At 40.8% G+C, this 27,418-nt stretch overlaps 1 long non-coding RNA gene across 2 annotated transcripts in view; it reads right to left on the bottom strand.

Annotated features, from left to right (window-relative positions):
- LOC138249898 (uncharacterized) overlaps positions 1-27,418 on the bottom strand; it is a 587,389-nt gene that overhangs the window by 215,354 nt on the left and 344,617 nt on the right. For both annotated transcript variants that reach the window (XR_011194855.1, XR_011194856.1), the window contains one exon: positions 21,452-21,512. This is a non-coding gene — a long non-coding RNA (uncharacterized lncRNA). The remainder of the gene's footprint in view (positions 1-21,451; positions 21,513-27,418) is intronic.

Here is a 27,418-nt window from a genome sequence, read left to right on the forward strand (position 1 = left end):
GGTTTGGAAACTGGTTTGGCAACAAATCAATACAAGTTTCAAGGTTGCTCTTTCATTTTCTTTCACCAATATTTTCTTGGGCAGTTTGGCCCCCTTCTGCTCTCACTTAGCTCTAAGTCTGATAGATTTACTGTTGGCTGTTGCTTTTCATTTAATAACATCCATTCGGAAACAAGCTCACAACGTTACTTTTAGATCTTGGTGGAATGCTGTCTGCTTTCATCATAGATTAGATACAAATTATGTCTCTCCTATATCCTTAGCCATAAAGAGGGACATATTAAGGCTCCAAGTGACTACTTACTAATCACATTCTAGCTTACTTGCAAATAAAACCATTATTATGTCTTCTGAATTAAAGAAACCACCTTGAATTCTTTCATCTGCATTTTTATTTTATTAAAACTGTATGCATGTCTTCAAAATATGTATATGCAATACTCTTTCTTTCACTTCTTCAAAATGTCTACAGTTTTTATTGTTACTACTTTTAAATCTGTATTGTGTAGCTGAATTTGCACCCCTCCATACACCTTTTGCAGCTCCACAACGTTTTACAGCATTGATTGTGTATTCTCTCATATTCCATTGATTTCCATAGGTATGTCATGTACTAACTATTGTATTTTATAATTATTACTTGCTGTATTTTACTATCTCTGCTTATGACAATAATTGTGTGCTGTTTATTGTTCTTAATAAACTCAAACTTAAAAAAATAAAGACTGAAGTATTACCAAAAAGCATGTGACTTTGGTTTAGCACATCTCAAAAATATTTAAGCTATAGCCTAGGATTTAGATATGTTTAAACCACTAGAGCAATCAAATGCCCTCCTTTGGGAGATCTCTCAAAGAAACTCTAAAGACTGCTCAGTCAGGGTTAGTCCAAAGTCCAGCAAAACAATAGCACTTTTAGTTGGGTGAGGAGAGAAACACTTAAGATGCCCCAAACTCTTTATCCACAACCAAAGTGAGAGTGGCTTAGGCAAAAAAGCGATTAGGGGCTGATTTACAAGGAGCTTGTGCTGCTGTTGCATATTTTTTTTGATGCAGCAACGGCGTTCTGTTTGCTTTATATTTACAAAGCAATGCAATTGGCCAAATTTGTCCGTTTTTCGTGGCCTGTGTAAAAAAAAAACGGTGCGGGATCCGGCTGCATCACAGAGATTTAAATGTATGCTGAGTAGACATTCCGTCAAAAAAAAAATCACTTACAACTGACGCAGTGATGTTTACTAGTTTTGTATTGTTTGATGCTTCTTCAAGATGCGTCATGCATAGCCTGCAATGCGTCTGAATCCCTACGCCCCCAAAACCAAAGTGTAGAGACTGACGCAGTTGCTTTAAAACAGGAATCTGACCATTTGAAGTCGCTTCACACTCTGGAGTTTGTCTGTTTATCATATCCCCACTAGAAGTATTAGGTCTACACATGTGCCAATCCTGTTATAGGACCCCTTGACCAATGTGGGGCCAAAGCACCTATGATTCGATCATCCAGTGCAGCAAGGCTCTGGATGTTGTGTACTTTTTGTAAGGGACAGGATTGTCACTTCTCGATGGAGGAAGGGGTCCCCAAGTCTAGGTATGCGTACTCCAAAGAACAACAGGTAAGTACGCACAAAACGTAGGTAAACATGCATTGCCTCTTCACATGCCGGCATATACTTATATTCACTTACATTACACTGTCACTCACTGTGTCACACATACTCAGGTCTGTACATACACATAAGCAGACTATGCCCACTGTAATGTGACAAATACAGCCCTACTGCATACACTACCTCGTACTTCCAGGAACAATGTAAAAGTGTAGAAGGTGATATTACTCCATTTTACAGTCTTTTACATTCACACATTAGGCCCTCACACATTAGGTTCCTTGAGTCATTCTGAACTGACACATCGCCTCTGATTTTTTACGCTTTGCCAAAGTTGCGTCATTTCTGACACCAACTTCAGCAATGTGTGACCTTTTGTGTGTATGCATTGCAGCATCCTTCCCTGAAATGCGTCAGTATTTCTGATGCATCCTGGGACCATACGCCATGGTGCACCGTATTGTAAATACGACGCATCCATGGCGTCATAAGCTTTCTTGCTGTAGCACAAGTATTTTTGACGCATCACTGCTGCAATGCAGTGATGCTTCAGTTCTTCTAAATGAGGTGCTAAGGATTTAAGAAATGTGTTTTAAATGAAGGACAATCTTTTTTCTTTGCAATGACCCCAAAGTTCCGCCTCATACAGTGGATTATTAAAAAACCTAACACTGTAAACATTTAAGGCAACATAGAATGCACAATGCTGAACTTCCAGTTGAAAGACTGCAAACTGGCCATAGTTGAAATTCAAGAACTTTCTAGATTTTTATCTGTTTAGCCTATTTGCCAGAAACAGCAGACCGGTGACATAAATAGTCACTGTAGAAACTGCATACAGCACAGCATAATAAAACCAATAACCTGTGATTTGTCATTACTTGTGTTATAAAGCTAGATAACTTTTCAATATAATTTATTCAGAGACAGTGGTGACACTGTTTTCCATTTTGGGAAAGAAAATATATGCCTTTGAAAAACTTAGTTCCTTTAAAATACCAACAGGGAGTGGGTGAAATACGCAATCCACTTCACAGTAACCAATCAGGTTTCATTCCCACAGAGGAAGAGAAACTTTGCTCACTTTTATCAAAGGGGATCCCTCTACACCTGCCCTAATATCTCTGAGACCTTTTTCCAGCCCATGAAATGGTAGATCTCTAGGGATACAGTATGAAACGGAGAAGATGAATGTGAATGAAAGGAATACTTCAGGCTGGTACACCTACAAAGCAATACGATATCAACACTGTTTTGTATTAACATTTGATCTGGTGAAAACTTGCGGTCTACTGGATCTCTGAGTGATCCCTACACCAGATTGAGTCTGTTCTTCACCCAGTCTCCTCAAATCATTGGACTTTAACTGTTTCAACTGTTACCGCATGCTTAGGGGGACTTGAAAGAGTATCATTCAAGATGAAACATGTCAGCTCTCTCAGTGATCTTACCAATGAGATTCAGGAGATGCTAATCAAGAAATCCATGTATTCATGATGGTCAAGAATGAATACCAGACTGTGTACAACTATTTATTTGTATTGAAATAAACAAGCTGTTTTTATTTTGTTACAATTTTTGGATTTGCTGTGTATGTTCTAACCGGTTCATGAGCTTTGGAGTGCTTCCAACTTTGCTTTCATGAATGAGACCACTCAGGGCACCGATCTACGCTGTGGGGTACGCGTATGGTACAGCATGCCTAATATTCAATAATAGTGTCTACATTAATCTGCTATTAAAAGACCAGGCCCTAATTATACCTTACTGGGTATGCAACAGGTTTCCATAGCTACATTTGTAATAGCTGGCTGTTCTGAAAACTATCCAGTGTCTTTTCCGCATGCAGACTTCATCGGTCCGTATGTATGTAAGGTACTAGTATAACATAACCTAGCTGGAAAGCAACAGAGCAGCGAACAATGGATAGAGTCCAAGGATATTTTCAGATTCTTTAAAAAAATCAGATAGCAATTGGAGGGACCGAGTGGGGGCAATGCTCCTTGGAGAGATGTTTCTCAGCTTTTCCTGAACTGCAGCAGAGCTAGAGAATTGGGATGTCACTGGGATGTCATTAAGAGATCCTGCTCTCTGGTTTTCTATCTATCTAACCACCGCTGCACGTGGCCACTTTTGGAAGCGTAGAAACGGCGCATTAAAACAGAACTTTCAACTGTTTGGCATTACCGTTGTTCCAAAGTATGTTACATCTAATTTAAATGGTGAAAGAATGGTTGGTTACATTTTATTTTCCTGCTACAATCCCATGCATAAATGACAAAACAGTTAAACAGTCGAGTTTACATTAAACTGCACTGTGGACCGAATTTAAGTTCTGAGATGATGACATCTTTCAGTTACTTCTCCAAATGGAGCAATGACCCTGCTTCTACTTAAGACCTTGTATTCATCAGAGCTCCACGTGAATTATTAGTGCTAAGGTTTGGCCTTCTCAAAGCTCTGTTTTGATTTCCTTGTCAGGAGTCTATTTCGCGTGAAGTTTTAGTCATTGTAAACAAGAGCTTTTTGCTAATCATATAAACATACTTTCACTAATATTTTGCTTCTTGCATCTATTCTCAGTTTAAGCTCAGCGTGAAACTAATATGTCATGTTGTTTGGCCGCTGTTTGTGTCTGTACTTCGATTTTTAAGGTGAGTTTCCAAAACATTGAGATCGATAATTACTTGCATTTATTGTCTGCTACACCTACCAAAATGAGCTCTTACGTGGCGTCACTTGGTACATCAACTCGAATGGCAGTGCTTGATTACAACACAACCCATGCAACATTTGAGTACAACCGTTGTATGAGATATATTTTCTGTTGGTTTTATTAAAAACACTTGCACTTAAATGCAGTTTTCCCATTTCGATTCGAGTTAGAGTTCTCCCTGCTCTTTTTTTCTCTTTCACAGCACTCTTTAAGTGACACTAAACAGCTGTGATCTTTACCCTTTCAACCTTTCACCTGTTTTCTCTGAGTTAGCTCTCTGCATCATCTGGTTTCTGTAATCACGAGTTTAGGCAAAATGCCTTCATGTAAATATTATCTGAGGCTGTGGCTACCCACCTTCTCCACCAGATGGCAGTAACTGCAACTTAATGAAAAGCAGCCAAATGAAGCAAACTTAGGAACTCTTTTGATTGAAGCAGTTCTTCCATGGACTAGTGCTGTTTACCTGTGGTTGGCGGAGATTACTTCAGCTAACTAAGGAGCTAGAATGCGATGTTTTAATTATCAAACACTTGCAAGTGCATGGCTTGTAAAAACAGACACCACATCTATCTTCAAGGAACTTGAAATACAATGTTTCTATATAGGTGGCTCGTTTGAGGCTAACTGGGTATGAGTAGAAGAGCTGTGAAATTATGAAAGAAAACTGCCAGTAAAAATGTATTAAATTCAATAAGCATGTGGACCTAATTAATGTCAGAATGCAAGCTCTTTATCGCCTGAACCAGCCTTCATAATCAAGTGCATGCGCACTATGTAAAACAGGCCAGACACTGTGATGGTCCTGTTACTTATAAAGCGCAACGGACTTACACCCGTGGTTTCTTGGCACACAAAAAGCAGGCCTCGTGACAGAGGTTTCAAAAGCCAAGGCTTTCAGCTTCTGCTAAAATGGAGCAATCACAGAGTGACTTTAAAAGCAGATGTTAAACTTTCTTTTTAACTCTGTGAGCAGTGACTAGGTATTGTTCTTAACTCGCGGGGCAGTGGACATGTGTTCTTGTTTTGTTAACTATGCATGTGTGTGATTTTCTCAGTACATGGGCTACTGTTCAAGCACTATGGAGCCTCCTTGCTTAAAAAAATGAACGAAGATTTTTAAATCAATACGCCCTTGTGCACTTAAAAAGGTAACATTTCAAGTGACATCCACTGGCTACTGAATATTTCAGTATTTAATATTCAGACACGAACTCAGTGAATAAGTTATGTCAATCAGGGATTTGAACTTGCTCTATATCAGTGCAACTCCACCACAAAGAACGCGTCCAGCCAACCTTAAGTTGTTGTTTGAAAAACACACACGAGCATTGACAGTAGAATAGAGTAAAGTGAAAGCGACCGGAATCGGGGCCTGGTTGAGATGCTGGCAAAAGACTCCGGTTTATGAAGAGCATCCATCGTGCTTTAGGAATACATTATGAAATGTAGAGTCAGTGACTCAGTTCTATGTATGAGAGGTGATAACTAGGTTTAGGGAAATCGGATGTATGTGTTCGGAAGTATGTGTTTCTCGCTTCTATTGTTGGTCTGGGAGGTTAGTGTATGTATTAGAGAAGACTATGATACACTAGTTTTGGTTTCAGGTTTTTGGACTTAATTTCGTGTGTTAGGTAGCACATTATAATTTAGAGGATAATTATAATTTAGAGGATAATGCACAATCTTAGTTTTTGGTAAGTAGCGGTTATTTGTGAATTGTTGTAGCTTTGGTGAAATCAAAACAAAGAACGAATTGAAAGATCTTGGAATAAAGGAGGGCACGGTGTTTATTGTATGGAAGGAAAGCCATGTGTGTAAGAGTAAACATTGCATGTTCATACGGTGCTGACCAGTGACAGGGCACCGCGTTCCAACTGTCATGGACATGTGCCCATGCACCCTGCAGATAGCTTCCAACCAATAGCTGCTCTTATTCGAAAAAGCCACAGAAAAAATTGCTCTGCACCAACGTGTCTAACTGAAAGAAGATATCTGAAAGGCTAAATAACCATTGCTCCATCATTCAACTTTCAATGATGGCTGACCTGCAACTACAAGCCAAGTCAAACTTGACTGAGATATCACACCTGCAGAGACACAGATACTGTGTGCAGAATCTTTCAACTTGACACTTGGGCCTGATTTAAGGAAAGAGGCGCTACACCCGGTGTAGCGCCACTTTCCTTGCGCCCCTTAGTGCCCCCCTAACATCACCATGTGTGCACCATGGCTAAGATACGGCGCACCATAGCGGTAGTTAGGGAAACTAGTGTCACATTTTTTTACTCTAGTTCGGAGCTTTGCACAATTAGCGTCATAACTTCTGATGCTAATCCTGCAAAGCCTATTGAGGCCCACTGAAAAAAATGGTGTGCATCCCTTTTAGCACCTGCTCTGAGCAGGAATTAAAAGTGCAAAAAAATGACACAAAGAAATCTCTTAGATTTCTTTGCGTCATATTTTCGCCCCCCCCCCTCACCCATGGGGGAACGCCCCCTTTGCACACATTATGCCTGGCGCAGGCATAATGTAGAACAAAAGCTTACAAGGTTACTTTGCAAATCTGGCACAGCGATTTTGGCCTCGATGAGCCACACTGGTGTAAAAAAATGATGCTAATGTGGCACAAGGAGGCACCAGGGGCTCCTAAAACAGCCCCTTTAATTTTTCATAATGGCTGCAACAACACTCTTGGGTCATCATGAGATATTGCCATTCGAGGACAACTTTTCCAGCTAGCTCCCGCTGCGGGCTCGGCCTCCATGGCAGGCGGGATGGGCGGCTAGCACTGCCCCGCTTCCCAAGCACGGTCCGAGCTCTGCCTCATTATTGCTCCCACCGCAGTCGGAGCACTGAGCATGCGCGGCCCGCGAGCAGGTGGAAGAAGGTGTCAGCGGCGCAGGCAGTTGGCTGCAGCAGGGAAGGCATCTCACTCGGCTGCCCCGGGCTCCGGGAGCACCGGCCTCCGTGTGACCCTTGGGACAAACCCCGGACAGCCTCGGGCACTGTCCCCACTGTTTAACGAAGTTATATGCTAAGGCATTTATTTCGCTGACGGCTTTATCCCAGCAATACCAGTTTTTCAGAGATTTCATTCTGTTGGAACACAGACAGGCTTCCCCAAGAGAGAACCCCCTAACCCCCAGAACCCCTCACTCCCCGCCCCCTGGTAACCACAAAAACTTGTGTAATTCTCAGACTGCAACCAGAAAATCTAGAAATAAATTCTAAAAGAAAAGAAAGAGTTGAACATGCAAACAGGGACCTCCTTAAGTCTGGCTTGAATAAAGCAGCTTCCTGACATCTAAGAACAGCCAAACATTTTCCTTGTAAAATGTAATGTGGCAAAGTCATGAAATGCATAATTTTGATATTGTTGGCAAATGTCAAATTTGTATAGAAAGCCATTAAGGTTAGTAAAAGAATGTGTGAGAATCTTTCAAGAGATATACAGAAGGCATTCTACTATGCTCCCTGTAGTGGTGCTTCCCAGAGTTTATGCTTTGTTTTATTATGCCAAATTACCTTCAAGAATTTTAATGTTTTTGTTAGACACGTTTAAAAGTCAGGACATGCCATGTACGTGTTGGATAATGAATCAGATATACTGCTCCTCTCAGATTGAGTTGATTTTCCCGGAAATTAGCCCCTCTGAAACAACAGTAAGTGTAAGGATAGATTAGTCACAGCCTGAGAATTCAATAGCTGTCCCAAACCTACAGGCCTTTCTTAGGTACTGACCTCCACTGGCATGTCAGGGAAACATCACAGTTTTCTTGCTGCCCGGAATGTGCTAATCTCTTTTTATGTCTTACATACAGGCAGCTTATAGCTGTCTGTTTTTGGAGATCTATGGGAGACCATAACAGTACTTACAATGAACTTTGGGCCACCAAACTACTTACCATGGTATGCTTTTCTTGTCAATCTCATTCAACGTCATTTGCTTGTCTCTTATTTAATACCTTGTCTTCCTTTTTTAGGTCTGTCATTATTCTAGTACATAGATGTTTCCCCACCCTTTTGATTGGATGACTTGTATCCCTACTCTGCTCACTTTCAGGAAATTACTTTTTTCTTTTTCTTTCAGGACCTCATGGGAGTGCATGTCATTTTTATGCTTTCCCTCAAGTGCTGCTTGCCTCCCAAAACACCCCCCCACCAACACACACTGTTTATTGCTCCTTCCTTCCTACCTACAGCTCATCCGCTGCTTACTTCACCCCTCGCTGGCCTGCCTTTTTTGCGTTTATTTTTTTTACTCCTCCTCCTGCCTCAAGATACTCTCTTGCTCACCACATGCTGATGACTTCCCCTCCCACTCTTTTGTTGCTCCCCGGTCTCTCTAATCATGGTGTCTGTGTTCTTTAAAAACTGTTTTTTGAAAATCTTTTGCTCCCTTATTCCCTTGTGTTGACTTCTCCCCCAAACCCCACTTTTCCATTTCTCTGCTGCCACTCTCATTGTGGTTTTTGAGTTTTTTAAGACAGAATGCTGTTTTAAACTTTTGGGAGGGCCTGGAGAGTGCAATTTGCTGTCAGGGTGTTCCTTTTCCAAACCACACAGATATTCTGGAATGCTAAATATAAAAAAAGTGGTGGCCACGACATGGCCTATGAGTGCACTTGCATTATGATGCATTCATGAGCAGAAAGGTCTGCATCAGCACCCAAAAGGTGAGACCTGCGATCTTCGCCAATGCTTTTCTTTCATTTTTTACTATTTGTTAGCTCTATTTTGTATTAAAATAGGACAGTGACCCAATATGGCAAGCGAGAGAGAGAGGGATGTGTTTGTGTGTGTTTCCTTTGTATGTGTGTTTATCGTTTGGCTGATCATGGGTTTCTACTCTAGTAAGATTGTTCCACAAATATATCAGCTTGTTCTCTTCACCAGCATGCCCTGTTTCAAATCCAAGTAAAGTAGTTCAGTGGGTAAATGCACCAGCTGCAGAGGTATACGTTTAAGATGTTGATGACAGGCTGCAATCTGAGAGCTCGGTGAGGTAGTTGATGGCATCTGTGCAGAGCCTAATGGTTACACCTTAAAATCCATCCCCCAGTAAGGAATCTCAGTAGATTAATGCATGTATTCCAGAGATATAGATGTCACTTGCATATTACGCTATCAAATCGTAATAGGGAAAAGTCTTTTTTTCATCTAATTAATTAAAAGGAAGAGCTGCAGAGTCTTCGAAAACATCCTACAATTATTTGTGGCAGATTAAAAAATGTCCAAGGTTAAAAGTTTGAAATTTTATAATGTAGGTTTAGGCCTACATTTTGAGAATCTTTCCAACTTTCATGGAATTCACACAGAAGTTCAGAAGAGTAACTGTGATTCTGCAACACACCTAAACAAAACAAAAATATATATATAACGGAGAGTAAGATCAATATTCCCATTGATTAGCACTTGTTTCAGAATTTGCAAAATGTCAACATAGAGGTAATGGGGCCAAGCACAATGACTTCTGTGAGTGTATTTACCAAGGCAGATAATACAAAGGAATGAAACATAGTAAAGAATGTATCCTATGAACATACTATATGTTGAAGGAAAAAATAAAAAGCGTAGGAAGGTTACAGAATAGCAAATCTTGCATATGAAAAATCTACCTACAAATAGGTAAGGAAAATATGATTACTGACAATTACCAGTGAAACATTTGTAGCAAAAAGTGAAAAAATTTAAACCATCAAGGAAAATGCAAAGGAAGGAGATGATGGGGCTAAGGCGTTGAGCACAGTGGTCAACGTGCATGAAAAAGAATGTGAACTGTGTAGGAATGGTGTTACAGACATAGCTAAATAGCTAAAGGAATAACATTTTCTATAATACTTTTGTGCAGAAGAGGCTGTGGAAAAGTGCTAGAACATCCAAGAAATTTATAAATGCCAAACAAAATTATGCATTTCAACAGATTTGGTAGGTCTTATCTGCTTTCGTAGTCAATATGTGCTTACGTATTTCTGTGTTACCTCTGTCATTTCCATGTGCTAATAGTGTCTTGGCAAGCCTGCCTGTCTGCCCCTTTTTAGGTCACAGCCTTCCAGACAGCACAGCTGTCTGGTTTGCTGAAGACATCATGGGGACTTTCAGCAAGTTGACCTAGGAATGCATTTTGCTCGTTCATTACCATTGGCTTTGTGGTTTGTAACTCACACTTTCTGGGTTTCCATTTGTTTGCCTTTATTTGGTTTAGGCTCTCCAGATTCAGTACTCTGCGCCACTCTACTCTGCACCACTCCACTCTGCGTCACTTCTCTCTGCGCCACTGTATTCTACTATGCACCACTCTAATCTATGCCACTGCATTCTACAACACTGCATTGTACATTGCTGAATTCAATGCCACTGCATTCAATGCCACTGCACTTCAAGCCACTATACTCTGAAATACTCTACACCAGTCCACTCTACTCTATGCCACTCCACACTATGCCACTCCAATACAGGACACTCTGCCAGTCCACTCTACAACACTCTACTCCACTCTTCGCCATTCCACTCTATGATACTCCACGCTTCTCTCCTCTATGCCACAAACTTGTAGCCATGCTGAACAGCAGCCACGCTGGTGAGCAACATGGCTAAAACACACTGGTAAAGCCAATAGCTCTTGCACAGGCGAGACCTATTGGCTTTGCCAGTGCTTGTTTCCCCTGGGTATTTCCATGGTGGGCTGGAGCCTCTGGATCCTGAAACCCACTGCTATATCAAGGGTTTATGTGGGAATTGCTTGGAGAACTGTGCCCTGGACAATGAGCAGGGTTAATTTCTTGTGAACTATGCAATTCGGGAAATTCTAAACTCAGGCTGGATTTTAAAATGCTATTCGCACAAGTTATTTGAGCGGTGACATCAGATGTGCTTGAATCTGACTGCACGTCCTGTGTGGTTTAAGGCACTTGACTTTCTTTCATCCACTTCACAAATTCACTTGAGTATAAAACAAACTCCCTTTCATGGTTGATCTTGTAATTCCCATTCTTTCCTACAGTCATGTGAAAGCAGACACCCTTTGTCAGACTTGGACTTTCTTAGCTAACCGCAGCTGTGTATCAGTCTAAGGGAAATGCTGTGCTCCAAACTACTCCAAGTTATAAAGAAGCAGGATATGCTAATCTTCTGTTTAAAGCCAAGGCTTCACGTTTTAATGATTTTTAAGTCTAGAGATGGACGCAAACAATCTGCTTTCCTGTCGTACTTGTTTTTAATTGCAGAACATAAACAGGCTGATTTTTGAGTATTTCCACCCCACCCTCTACTATCAGTCATGACTGTCAGACCAATAGCCTGCAGTTTGGTAGCATGTTTAACAAGCATTTGCAATGCAATGAGCCTAGCGTTTGCTCGAGTTAGAGCTGTTAGCCCTGTACATTCCTATCTGGACTTTTCTTGTCACATAAATTAAAAATGAAAAGTAAAACAGTTGACATAAGCGAACCGATTCATGATCATGAGTGAGAAGGAGCGACATAAAAGAAAAAAGAAGTTCGCTCGGAGTCAAACATATCGGGAATCCTGCAGTTATCCATGTAACAGGGTCGATGTCCAAGGAGGCAACAAAACTGCTCATAGGAGGGACAAACGTGAAGCATTTGCCAGTGATAAAGGATTTTTGAAAGACGAGCCCATGAACGAGTGATAGTGATGGGCATGAGGTGGGTGTGATTAAAAGCCCACATCGGAAAAGCAGCGCTTGCGCGTTGCTATGCTCAACCTAAAAACATGAAGTGTTGTACTTCCTGCTGTTGTAACAAAATAAACGAAAAGAACCACCTTGTTCCCAGCAAGAACTACCAATAGAAGGTCATTGTGTCCACTAAGTAGTAGAGAACAATGAGTTTCTAGACGGCTAGTTTCTAGGGCCCCCAAGTCAAGCAGATTGGTCCTTGCACGTAGAGTTGCTTTGCCTTCTTTTTGTGGTTGAAAGTAAGATTCATTTAAATACTGCTATTTACTACTATTTACTATTTTTGTGCTTTCATGGACCAGAACAACACTCAACAATAACACAACCTCACACAGAACACTATGCAGAACTCCGTATACACAAACAGCACAACACATGCATACTATATAGATGTGTGTCAAAGTGACTACAAAAGCACTGCACATCACAACATACCACACAATACCGACAACCTCACACAGAGAGAACTCTGACCATGCACCCAATAAACCGTGGATATGCAATTAACTGGCTGTTAAGGCCTTCATCAGTTACTTATCATACATGCAGATTTACCAACATGTCTGTAAACCAAGGAATACATAAGTGATTTAGCAAACCTCTCCGGTCCCATGAACAAAAAAACTTACAGCTCACTACAACAGGCACACAACCTAGTGAGAGCACCTCCAGAAAACTGAATCAGACTCTGGTCTACATTATAACACCTGGAAAGCTGTACTCTGAATAAAGAAGGGCACTGCGATGCAACACTGAAGGCGAATTGTGTATTATACAAGTTCTAATAAACAATATACACTCGACGGTGTGGATATTAACACCAGTGTCATCTTAAGGAATGTTGGGCCCAGGCTAGACATATTTTTGGGCCCCCAGTTCAGAGCAACTTTGAATTTTGTTACTTATTCTGCCAGGCCTGCAGGAAGCCCAACAATGTTATGCTTAAACGTTCACCCAGAACAGATGAAATATGCCCTGCCCAGTGTCCAAAGTCCTTAAAATGACACTTACTAGACAGAGAGGGAGTCAGATGTAGAGAAAAGAAGAGAGAGGGAGGGAGGTTCGGACAGAGAAACCAATAAAAGTGAGATAGAATGAGAAGAAACAGAGATATATCATCTGACCAAGGACCCTATAGAGAGGGGAGGGCCATGGGCCTCTGTCCGCTTTTCCCATGCCTTAAGCAACTCCAACAGCATAATTCGTCACTGGGAAAAGGCACACATTTTAATGTGGATGATTAAGATAGCTGAAGACAGAGACCAACCTCTTTAATTCTCTCCAAATGTCCAAATTACCTTACAACCATTAAAAAAAAAATACATATGGGGTAAAAACAATTACTTCTAAATGTCTACTTTAAAACCAGTAAGTAACTCATTGTTTCCTAAGCTATTGTTCACTCATTTACATTCACTAGTACAGTACCAGTGTGAGCTACGAGTCACATCTTTGTTCCAGTTTCAATGTGAAGTTTCTAGAGCACATCAGAATGGCATCAAATTACGGACATCTATCATATGGCCGCAGATGCAAAACTGAAACTTCAATAAAAATAATTTGCTCATCAGGAGATAAGGAAGCACTAATGTGTACCTGGAGGCTGCATGCATATGTGTTTGCTGCAGACAGTGTCTTTGGTAATATCAGGAATATCAGCAATAGAAACTGGCCCACCAGACCATAAAAGAGGCCCACAAACAGCCAGAAAAGCCCGCCCACACACTGACCTCTCAGCCCAGCCCTTCAGGCATTGCCAGGTTGCCTTACAGGCCAGTCCGACCCTGGAAATGCTGGACTGAGCAGCCCAATGTTCTTCCTAAATTAGTTTGCAGTGAGTAAGTCCATATATGCACTGTAGGTGCATAGTGAACAGGAGGCAACATATTGTAGTTATCACTGATATAGCACTTCGGACCACATGCAAGGCCCTAGATGCATTTTAGTGAATGGATAACTAACTACTCCATAGTTTGTGCTAAACTGGAAGAGTCTGAGAAATTCATTCAGAATTCATAGTAAACTGAAAGTCGTCCAATTTCTGGAAGAAACTCTAAGGGCCTGATTTATGAAAAGCTAGGGCCGCCATCACGTCACTTTTTGACGCAAAAGTTTGCCACGCTTTCACGTCAAAAAATGACGAAATGGCAGCGCTAACGTTTCATAAATGAGGCCCTATACTTGGAAACTACTGACTGAATTTACTCCACAACACTATTGTTATTGTATTCCTTCAAAAACTAAAGAAGTTTCAGTTCCCTTCAAACTAAGGCCTAAGTCTATATCACAGCTGCAAGTATAGGTAAACTATTCTTAACTCCACACTTACGTAGCTTGAAGATTTACATATTGGCAAGAGGCAAGTGTGGATTTAACTATAAAAGATCCAGGCATATCTATATACATTTACCTTCACAATACTTCGGTAGTAGATATTCTGGCTATAGTATTTTGGATGCGCAATATTTAAACCTCAGTATTCTGGTAGCACACCTATGTAATGTCCTCTCCTTCGCCTATCAAGTTTATTCATGACAACGATGTTACTAAGTAACCTGCTGCTGCCTGCTGGGCATTGTTTAGTCTGCACACAAAAAATGAAGGAGAATTGAAAAGTTCTTTTAACACAGAGGTTGTATTGACAAGAAAAGTCAGTTAGATATGTTCTCTCTATAACTTTTATGTATATTGTATTACGTTGATTAATATTGGCAACATATTACATAATTCCTCAATAAATAGAGTCTACAACTTTAACAAATTTAACAAACTGCTCTGCCCTGGTAATATGCATTTTAGAACATAAATATGAACACTAGAATTCAAGAAAAGATAAATCAATGTAATGGGACATATGACAAATAAATCACTGTTTGATAAAAATGGAACTTAACAATGATATAATTAGCAATGTTTAAGGGAAGTTTGTTGATTGAACCCTCAGAGCATTTCAAAAGTGAACATAAAATCATGGTAGTTGATAATGTGAATAAGAAACCTTTTTTCTCTGCTCAACTTGCAATTTATGAAGTTTCAAATTTTAATGGAACACAGGAAAAGTTGTTGATTGCTTGTCCATATATTACATTTCCTGGTAAACTATAGAATCATCCTATGAAGTCAATGCTACAGAAAGCACATTTTCTAATCCACCATAAAGTTACCTTGTATTGTTTGAGATCTCAAAGCTTTCGTTAGAACGCCCTTGTCTTCAGGAGCTGCTTCTGATGTGTCATGAACTGATCTCTATAAAAAGAACCTCCCTCAGATACTAGAAATGTTTAATACCTTGCTACACCCGTCATGCATAAAAAGGTATTTATCACATTTTGCATCCTGCTATTCCCACCAAGTGCTTCCCCCTTCATTTTCTGCCTCCTTGCTTCACACCCACATTCCCTTTTATCTATGCGTCTTCAAACTCTCATTGACATAATCCCACATCAGCAAGAAATCTGTTGAATTATGGTCACTCCTTGCAAAAGCTCATTTGGAAAAAAATTATATTATAGGTTTGTAGTCAGTCCAGATTTGGGATTCAGCAGCTTATTTGCATTTACGTTTCTTATAGACCGCATTCAGCCCAGTAGTATCGAAGCGCTAAGCAGGTAAGAAAAGGCAGGAGCTATTCCAACATCTAAAAGGAAAATAGCCAGGTCTTGGGTTGCTTGCGAAATGGAAGCGGGAATGAGATTCCTCTAATCTCAATTGGAAGAGAGTTCCATAATTCAGCAGCTGCTATCTTAGGGAGCGACTAGGTGTATACTAATTGATTGCAGTTTGTAAATATCCTGATCCTTGAGCATGAAAAACCTTATGCGCCAAACACACCGTCTTAAAGGTAATTTGTTTCTTAATTGGAAGACAGTGCAGCTCCCTCATGCCCTCCTTAGTAGAAGAAAACCTGGATAGCCTGGATAACCTGGATAGCCAGGATAGCAGCTTATGGGTGGGTTAAATTCAGCGATTCAATCATCTACTATTTAAACGTGCCTTAAGACTTTTAATAGACACCCTCACCTCTGTTGCATAAACTGGTTGTAGCAAGAGTTAGAGAGCAGATGCCATGTCAATGGTTTACACTAAAAAAAGGATTGTGTATTTTTTGGCCCCTCGAACACTCAATCAGCTGGATAACAATGCGTTTTAGGTTCTTCCATCATATTGGTTTCTAGAAGGGCTCACTATAGAAAGTATGCTGGACAGAGGCCTCCCAATTAACTGCAGATCAATGCACTAATGAGCATTGCTGCACCAGCTAATTCTACTCTAAGATAATCCATCATTCAAACTCAACGGGGATAAGGAATCTCCAAGATCATCAGTCATAAGATAAGCACACATAGCCATCAACCACTCAGCCTGCCTTATGCCATCTACAAAGTTAAACAATTTAAAGTGGTCACTCTATCTCTATACTTTTGCCAGGTTAAAAAATAAACAAGTTTATACACACATAGCACTGGTTAAAAAAAGTCAGCTTGTAAGTTTTTGACCATGTTCCAAAAAAACCTTAATTAACACCGCCCTTCACTCATGCATGACCTTCACAATACATCTGTCAAATGCATCACTGATCACAATCAGAGGTGATCTTCATCAAACCAAGAGAACTGTCATCACACCAGGGAAGTTAAAAAAAAACTGTCAGGTCAGGAAATGTCCTCTCTGAGCATCTCCAGGTGCTTAAAACACAAAACAAGGAAAACGGACCCACCTCTAGCAGCAAAATATATATCCTATATGACCTGTCTCTGCATCTCTATTTTGGCTGCACTTATGACAATTGAGTTTGGCATGAACACTACACATTTTTTCATTGCTAAGAGAAAAGAGCAAATGCACTGATAGCATAAGAAGGAATCCTGAGCAGTATCAAAAACGCATATTTGCCAATAATACACCAGTGAAAAATGTTATCTGAATACTCCTACCACATTACCTCAAACAGTAATCCTGCATGCCCCAAACGGTCACCCACAGTGACCCAGAAAGGTTCGGCACAGGTACAGCACAGTGAACAGACAAACGAGCAGGAGAATGCAATCCACAAAAATAAAAGGAACAGCTAACAGATCAGAAAATAACTTAGCATGAAGTAAATGCACAACCAATGCCTACAACATTCAAAATACCATGGACAGGTGTTGGGAAAATCAAGGAGTAAACAGCAACATGTACTGGCAACGGCAATAGGTTTCACCTATGCAACATCTATTGGCTTTGTAAATAATTTTTTTAGACTTACTGCACAGTAGCATGCGCTATTGTGCAACATGCCTTAAAGCAGAAAAAGAAAACTTTATGACGCGGCCAGCATTGACCGCCTCATAGAACTTTTCTTCTTAAACCATGTTGCTCAGCCGCCTGCACTGCTATCCAATATCTGCAAACACAGTGCAGAGAAAGGATGGAAAATGAAGCACGGACAGCTGTTGGAGGCTAGGAGATGGCAGGCATGAACAGCAGGGGGAGAGTGAGAAAAACAGAACTGACATCAGCGTCCCATAAAAGAGAAGTGGTCAAAGTACATAAAAGTACTCTGAAGAAAATAATTGGTCAATTTTCTGAAACTGCAAATAAAAATTTGGTCTATATTACTGGATTGTCCAATAGAATGGGATGTAATTAAGGGCATATGAACGGGCACATCAAATATAAGCGAAGAGGAAAGGATATCACATGAGCATGATCTAATAAAGAATATTCCACTTTTGTGTGCAGCGTTTGACATTTATGGTATAAACCAAGTGCAGACTGAAATTAAACAAATACATTAATAAAATATTATGTAAATAAGTGTATTTGGAATGTTGAAATCACCCTTGAAGATGTTACTTATATATGGTAGAAGCATGAAGGAGGCAAATTCATGAAAAGTTTCAAAGAATTGAGACAGTAACCTGGAGGTCCATGTATCAAATCGGATGCTGAACAGTAACTGACTTAGAAACGCTGCTAGACATACTTTCATTGCAAAAAAGGAACGGCGATGGGGAGACAAGATTGCATTTGCACACATCAGCAAAACAAAGGCTGCCTCATCTCCATGTTTAGTAGTGTTCAAGATGGAACAAATGTCAATTCTTGCCCAGCATTTCTTAAGAGCAGAGTGATGTAGTTGAATCCTAGGTCTCAGGAAAAGATTAATGATCACTGGCACAGGTATTAATAAAGTCTGCATTATGGGGTGTGTATACAGGACCACAGTAATAGTTCATAACAGCAGCAAGACGAAAAGCAGATGTCTGATGTTCTGAATGTTCTATTTGTAACCCATCAGAATACTATTTGATGAATGCAAACTTCCCCAGATTGATTTTTGCATGAGCGACTTCAATATCTAATAGTATGGATATGCTGTTGAACTGGACACATTAAATGGAAAACAGAACTCAAAGAACGCTGAAAGGGTGATTAAGCAAAACAGATCAGATATTCACCCTTTGCCCATGCAAATGCCCTTAATGGTTCATTATTAATAGGATGTCTGTGCAAGGTCACTACACTAATGAGGATCTTCTCAGTCAAGTAGTGGAATTCTAGACGTTCTGTTATCCGGTCAAAAAGACAGAGTTGATGGGACTGGCTCTGATGGCAAACAGAGGCGGAAACAGGAAGGAAGCATGGCAAGCCATGTGTAACAACAGGCAAGACAAAGCAGATGGGATGGAACAAATCCATAGCCTTGCTGCATAACAGAGAGGAGAATACAGTCCTGGAGGCCAGTGCTTCATTAAGACACACTTCTGGGTCACATGCTCGATGATGTAACCTTCCACCTTCCAGTCAGTTACTCAGGAATGAAAGACTTCGCTTCAGTGATAAGGAGGAATAGTAGTTGGCCAAATGAAGCTTCAGAGGGCCTAGAAGAAACAGATGGGGGCCGATGGTACAAACCAAGCCTACAGACAGAATGCTGCTGGAGAGGCTAGTAATGTTTTCAGACACAATTGTAGACATTTCTACAAACCTCAGACACTTACTCAAGGAATCAATGAAGCCAAAGCCGCCTTACCCAGTAAGGAAAGATAGCAGTATCTTCCATATCTACTAGAATACATTTGACTCTGACCCATTTTCTGCATGGCAGAGACAAAAGTACTCTTTATAACTCATACATGAAAGCAGCTTTGATGTTTGAAATACACTGGACAAAGGACTCCAGGTATGAGTCCACATGCTTTGTTACCTGTAAAATAAATGACCCACACACAGGTTTTCACAGCATCTTCTGACCAAGGGGTACTATCCTTCATCCAAGAAGCCATCCTTCTGTGGGTTTGTTTATCTAATAAGCAGAGCAGACTTATGGGTTATGACACGTTTCCTTCCAGGGCACGGTCATTACTACCAAAATACTGTTTGAACATTGAGTCCAACAGAACGTCAGGGCTATTTTGCAGTCACTGTTTAGATGGACTTGGTCGCAGGAGTAAAAATACATTTAATGCAGGACGGAGAATTGCATGTGTACGAAGCACTGAACTCCCTCATTCACAACAACCCAACATTCCATTATCACAGCTCCTGACAGTTAAAATATTATCACACTGAAGAGCAGTTTCACTAGCTTCACTATGCTACACAATGGCTCACATTTTTGCTAAAAAACACGTTGGTGCTGATCTGACAGAAGGATCAAACCAACTATATTTACTCAAACAATGCATTTACAACAATAGTGCTAAGTAGCAAAATTGTTCCATTAAGTATAATTGTATGTATTAAACAAAATCTATTTAATTTTAAACTCTGTTAAACATGCAAAAGAAAAAAAACACTTTTAATATATGTGATATTTTGTATTTACATTTTGGATCACAATGTCCAAGCACCATGAAACCAACAGGTGTAAGTGTGCTCTATACATATTGCTAACATAACAATGTGCTTGGCAAAATACTCACTTCACAAACGTACATGATGCATGATACCAATAAAGATGCTTTCTCTGTTTCTGCTTAGTATACAGTTCAAAACAGAGAGTGCTCTCTTGCCCCATTTTGGAATGTGGAGGAGGCTTTGAGAGGGTTGAGGGACATGCCTTCAGAGGTATTTTTCCAAACTACAGGAATTGAGATGGTGAGGAAAGAACCTGCTCAGCAACAGCAGACATGAACTAGACTGGTTAATCTTTCTGCAAGCTGAGGGCTGATTTGTTTGCAGTGTGTTACATACAAGGCAGACACATCTGAAGGTCAAACACTTCCGAGTATCCAGTGGCTTTCTGGTAAAGTGTTTTTAATGTTCTGGTTAGGTTTATCAGCATCACTGGTATTTCACACGAACTGTCCAAATTTTAGTTCTCCATCCCTAATTTCTTCACAGAATTAGCTCTTATAATTCATTCGAGACGACTGTTTGAATGGTACCAAAGAGGTTAGTTTTAGGGAGATTTCTTTCCAGAAGTGCAGTGGATTCAAAATGCCAAGTAAGTTATTGATAGTCATCTGAAGAAAACGCAACAATCAAGAGTTCAAAGCATGATTTCCTTGGTGCTGGTGACCTGGGGGCAACAGATAAAAAAGGGTGGAGAAAGAAAGGTTTGTTAAGCAGCAATTGCGCTTTGATGGTTTCAGCTATTGCCTCTGTCCACAAGTACTCTCATTCGGAGTCACCAGAACAAAGCCACTCAAGAGACACTGGTGGTGAAATGTTGAGAGATAGACTGTGAGGCCTTTTAAGTTGCTGATACCATCCATTTAACAAATGTTGGCTGTGTCAAGGTGGAAGAGCCATATAAGTGGCACAGATAGGAACATGTACAGAAATAAAAATCAGGAGGGACGGGAGAGGTGTCTGGGATCAAAGCACATTACGGGTTTCTTGAATTTACTAGTGATAACACTGTGTACTGTCAGTGCATTTCAGTGTACAGCTACCTAGCCTATTCTATTGTTAAAGGGTTGAGCAGGATTGTGTAGGCTATGATATTGAATGTAGCATATAGATTGAAGAATGATAAAGCACATTCATCTTCATTTTCCTGGGAGATCATCAAAAACAGTGGGAGATATACGAGTCAAGAAGTTTGCCATTCAATATGTGTTGGAGGATTTTGATAGCGAGTACTAATCTATAACAGCTATTTACATATATCAGGTTTTATTTGTACTTCTTTAAGGAGATTGACAGCTAGCCATTTTCAAGAGTGCAATTTAGGCTTATGCATTAGATGGGCTGCAGATCTGTTAATATTTGGGATCATCCACTCTTAAAAAATGGAATACAAATGAGAATATCTTATTATTTTTCAGAAAAATTAGGGAACAAGGGCATAACTTAAGTATGGCGGTTTAACACACAAAAATGTACTTAAAGCATCCAATACAGAGAAAACACAATCTTATTAACAAATGGAGGAATAGGGATAAGCTGTTAACTTAAAAGCGTACACACACAAATTATTTTTTAACTGACTTACTTTAAGTGCCAGAGTATGACAACACAGCAAGTTGCGTTTCTTCAGAAAAATCAGCCAGGACCTAATAAAGAATATATAGGTTTTTAGAGTTAACATATACAATTTGTGAAGACAATAGAAAGTAAACACATAAGCCTTGACACTATACAATTTAGGAAGAACATAGAAAGTAAATGCATAAGTCTTCACACATAGGCCCTCATTATGACACTGGTGGTAAAAACTGCCTACCGCTGTGGCGACGGCCACCAAAGGACCGTCGCTGCGGCTACCAGCCATTCGCCGTATTATGACCACAGCCGGAAATCTGGCAGATGGTGGTAAGGAGGCGCTGCCGCCAGCAGCAGCTCCGCACCAGTAGACCACCGCCGGCCGTATTATGACCATTAATTCGGCCTGGCGGTGTTCTGTTGGCAGACGCTGCTGGTGGCAGCAGCGCCCCGTCCCATCTCCTGCCGGAGGACCTCCTAAACACAGGTAAGTGAGTGCTCCGACAGGGGAGGGAGATGTTGTGTGTGTGTGTATGTTTGTGTGTGTGTGTATGTGGGTGTGTGTTGCGTGTTGAATGTGTGTGCATGTATGGAGTTGCGAGTGCGTGTATGTTGTGTTCTGTGAATGAGTGTCTGCTTGTATGTTTAAAAGTGTGTGTGAATGGGTGTATGCATGCATGGATGAATGTAGGATTGGGTGTGTATGTGTGTGTGCATGTGTGAAGGGGGACGTGAATGTAGGGGGGTTTGGAGAGGAAGGAGGGTTGAGGGGGACTCTGGGGAGGGGGTTGGGAAGACCTCTATCAGTGACAGGGAACGGATTCCCTGTCACTGATTGTGCCTACTGCCATGGTTTTCATGGTGGTAAGAGAGCCATGATAACCATGGCGGTAGGTGGGGTCATAATCCCGCAGGTGGTACAGTGGTGGCCCCCAGGCTGGAAATTGATGTCTCCAGTCCAGTGGCCATTACCGCGGCGGCGGTCGGTGTGGCCAATGTCATAATATGGTGGAAAGTGCCACCAGCCTGTTGGCAGTACTTACCACCATATTACCGCCGACCACCAGGGTCATAATGAGGGCCGTAGTGTCTAGATACCTGTTATGTTGAGAATTATGAGACAGGTGCTAGGCAACATATGATGACGGAGTGCCTCTTTAAAAATGTATTCTTGAAACAAGCATTTCCTCCATTTTGCATGATTTCCAGTGACCTGTTGATGGCCAGACCAATAAGTAACAGTGTCTTCTTCAGCTAAACTTTCCACACCACCTGTCAATGGATGTACTTTTACATGTTCCTCCTTTAGGTTACTGATGACAATCAATGAATGACTCGCATCGAGGGGAGGGCTCAGGTGAAGAGTTCAATACTTGATACAGATGGATAATGTCAGCCTTTTAGTAATCAGGGCTCGAAAAATCTACTGGACCACTAACATTGGGGAGTCTTATTTGATAAGGTTGAGCTATTTTTAATACTTACTAGTCCCTTCTGGCAGTTGACACTGAACAGGTGTTCTGTTTAGGTAAAAAGTGGAGGGGCAAAAAAAGATGCCTTTAAATATTGTTTTTATGTCATATTTGCTCTCTGTTCACAGACAGAGGTCAAAAGTCAGTTTTTCTTACAATTAATTTTCCTTCTGACTGCAGAGTGCCAGGCCTTTGTAAGATGAACTGTGTGACCTGCTGCTTAGAATGTAAAATAAAAGGATAGAGGGTGTCAGATTTTTCCTAACACACAACATTTAAATGACTAAGTCAATTGTTCAAACATTTCAAAATATATTTCAGCTGTTAAATCATTTTTTTTATATTTCTGTGTGATGAAAAAATATTTTAATATGATGAAAGCAAATCAGAATACTTTCATGTTGATGTGCAAAGGATATGTTTTCTGAAATCCAATTTTCACAGATTGTTAATACACTACATAGTTTTATCAGTAAAGCTGCAAGTTAGTGGAGAGGTTTTTGGACATTTCTTGGAAAGTTACTCTGTGTAGATGACAATATGGTACCACATCATGGTTTAGTAATATATTTGTTAAAATAGAGTGTTTAAACAAACTGAGAAACACTCCTGCACTGATGGCAATGTTGTTTGTAAATTAAAAGAAGTCTGAGGTTATGTGGGCTAGACCTCATGGGTATGTGGGCTAGATTCTTGTGATGCATGAGGCAAACTTTAGTCTACTTAATAAAACAAAAGAGTTTTTTTTGTACTGCAGAAATGCTGAGCTCGCATATTGGAAGGTGCAATCATATGTGAGAATTAAGAAAAAGGCGACTCTATAAACTATTTGCCTAGGATCACACAATTTAAGACCCGTTTACGGGTCAAGTACATTACAGTTAGGTTGAGTAGATTATTTAAGTTACTCGACCTGCAGGTCTAGTAAACTTTTTTGGATTTGTCGAGCCATGATAATCATTATAAATTGTTTTAAAATATTCACAACATGATAGCACAACCTTGCCTTTTATCACAACCTGTAATTCCAGACTTTAAAAACCTAAAGTTCAGTATACGCCCTAAGCATATGGTCTACAATCATTACACTAGTCAAAGACATATCTCCATGCCCCCACCATTGTCACTGTTAATAGCACTTTGGATGTTCTGCATTACCTATACTCTCACAAATATAAGATAGTTCAAAAGATGTAAGTGCGCCACATTTTTAGTACACACATTAGCCTCCATCTGGAAGCCTTCCACTGCACCTTGGGGCAATGATAAGTTGCTCTTTTAACATAATTCAACACTTAAGTGTAGACTGTTTACAGCAGTATTCCTAACAATGAATGTGGCCCATAAACTCATGCCCTAAGGTAACTATAACTCTCGCCTTGCCATGCACATTTTATTCATGAAAAATGTTACTTCAAATATCACATTGATATTATCAATGATGTTATCAAAGACGTCATAAGAGCTGTAATTTGTGGGGTAATTACCAGTGCATGGTGAGGGCGCAAGATGTAGTTACCTTAGGGCACAAGTTATAGTTACGTGAGATAACTAACTATAAGAGGTGAATTTCTAGGGTTTTGTATGTTTAAAATGTGAGCCTAACTATAACTTCCTTGTAACTTTTGTTTTTAAGTGAATTTCACAGTTTTTTAAAATTCTATTTCCTAACTATGGCGTCCCTGTAACCTTTGGGTTTTTACATATAACCTATTCACAGTTCCCAGTAGGTAGTTATATTTGGGAAGAGATTTCCATAGGAAAAGCATTTTTTGACTTGCCAATATCTTTGGTGCCAAAATTCACAAAATCTTCCCAAAAAAGAGTGCCGTAGATTCTTGTTGCTCATGGGAAATTTTGGGGTGATCCGTCAAGCAGCCCAGAAAAAGGGAGGTAAAAAATGTGCATTTCCCATGTTAATTCACACAGGAGTTTTGAACATGACTACAGCCCGAACCGCTAGATGAAATTACAGCAAATTTGGCAGAAAGCTAGATTTTGTTCCGCAGATTGTGCTTTTTTGTTATTTGGTGTAAATTGATTCAGTAGTTGTTGAGAAATGTAAGTTTATCCAAATTTGTATATCTAGGGCTGCAGATCCTTCACAACGACTTCACGAAGAATAACAAGCATGTGCAGTGAAATGCAGTGCTGTGATTGGCTGCCAATACTTCAACCAGGAAATGTTGGCAGCCAGCTTGGGACTCGGCTTCAGTTGAGCCCTTCAACAGAACGTGAAAAAAAAAGAAAAAGGGGCAGGGTAGGAATACCCTGACTCCCAAGCCTTGTTCTTGGGATGCCAGTGGGACCCCGGCAGGGCAAAAAGCATTTTTTTAAAAAGACTTTGCTGCCATATTCGCAGCAATAATGTAATAAAGAAACAAGTGGGGTCTCCCAGGCCTGACTTAATTAAGACCCCGGGTGGGCCAGGTCCCAGGAGCAAGCAGTGCTTTTAAAAAAATGAAGGGGGTACATCACCCCCCCTACATCACCCCCCCTCCCACCCCCAGGGATTATTTATGCCCCTGGGACCGCCACCTCACCGGGGCTTAATCATGATAGTATGCAGGGGGGTCAAATGTTCCCCTATGCCTTGGGGACCACCACTTCCCTGGGGAAAAATGCTATAATTATAAAAGGATGTTCCTGCAGACCCCAGACCCCCCCTCCCCAGGGCTACTAAATAAAATAATAAAGGATAAGTAGGCTGTGGGGACCACTCCCTCCCTGGGGCTAAGTTAAATGTTGGAGGGGGGGGCTGCACAGACCCTCTCGTGAGTTCAATAATGGCCCTGCGACCACCACCTCCAGGGCTGGCTTCTGCTATGTCCCAGGGTGCCCACCCCCGGGATGTAGCTGTTTGCTTTGACTTGGCAGGAGCTTTGACGGCTCCCACCAAGTCAGAGCAAACACCCCAGAGCTGTCAAAGTGCTCCCGTCTGCTGGAAGTGGAGGTCTCATGTCTTTCCCTGCACGCAAATCTTTCCTCCTTTTGCCAGGAGGGTGGACAGCTTACCACAGGACCCTCCAGTGAGTTCCCTGATGATTTTGGTGGCGTGTTCATGATGCAGAAGAATATGAGGACATCCCCACCAAACAAAGAAGCACTTACGTCCTATAGCTAAGAGGAAAGACACTGGTTTGGTGGAGATTTACATGTTTGTAGTCTCGTTGGCCTCTCTATAGAAGGATTCATGTTATCACAGAATTCTGGAGAAAGACGCACGAGGAACAATCGCATTGCCAAATGTACAAAAGGTCGCTGGAGACATTGACTTGCAGTCCATTATGCAGCTGTAGCGTATAAAACACACTAAATATTTACCCAACGAGGTAGCCCTTTACTAACTAAGCAGCAGAAAGTACTTCAGTTGGGTATTCATTTTGTGCAAAACTGTGGACTCTTGGGCAGCAGCAGTTCCTTTGTGGCTGAGTCACTCACACAGCTACTGATACAGCCACAAAGACACACACCCTCATAGACACACTCAGACTCTCACTCAGACACTCATGCACCCACTCACAGACCCACTCAGAGACTCACGTGCTCACTCACAGACCCACTCAGACACTCAAGTACCCACTCATAGACCCACTTAGAAACTCATGCACCCACTCAGACATTCACACACCCACTCACAGACCCTCTCAGACATTCATGCACACACTCAGACTCACACACCCACTCACAGATCCACTCAGAGACCCATGCACTCACTCAAAGACCCACTCAGAAACTCATGCACTCACATACAGACATACAGATGGACTCAGAGACTCATGTACCCCACTCACAGACCTACTCAGACACTCACGCACCCAACTCACAAACCCACTTAGACACTCACTCACCCAATCACAGACGCACTCAGAAATTCACGTGCCCACTGACAGACCTACTCAGACACTCAGACACCCACGGACAGGCCCACTTAGACACTCTCACACCCACTCACAGACCTACTGAGACACTTATGCACTCACTCAACACTCACTATCAAAGGTTAGTGGGTACAGTTAGAAAATAAAATTTTAAAAAACCTTTAAAAATTCACTTCAGAAACAAAGGTTACAGTGACGTTATAATTAGGAAACAACATTAAAAGAAAACTTAGAAATTCACTGAAAAAGCCAAAGGTTATGGGAATGTTATAGTTAGGAAATAGAATTAAAAAACCTTAGAAATTCACGGAAAAAACAAAGGTTACAGGGACTTTATAGTTAGGCTCACATTTCAGTCGTACAAAAAAACAGTGAAATTCAGCAGTTATAGTTACCTGAGCTAACTATAACTTACACTCCTGCAATGCGCTACTTATGACCTCACAACTTAAGCCCCAGTATATTATTCCTTACACATATATTCCCTTACTATGTAATCATGTATCTATGTATTTACCACTTTAGAACGACTGCACAAGAGGCAAACAAAATCTCTCTTGAAAGCTTTACTGTGTCTCACCATCATCCCATACCTCTATCAATCTAGCATATATCTCTACCCTC

Source organism: Pleurodeles waltl, chromosome 8 (assembly GCF_031143425.1).
Source record: "Pleurodeles waltl isolate 20211129_DDA chromosome 8, aPleWal1.hap1.20221129, whole genome shotgun sequence".
Lineage (NCBI taxonomy): Eukaryota > Metazoa > Chordata > Amphibia > Caudata > Salamandridae > Pleurodeles > Pleurodeles waltl.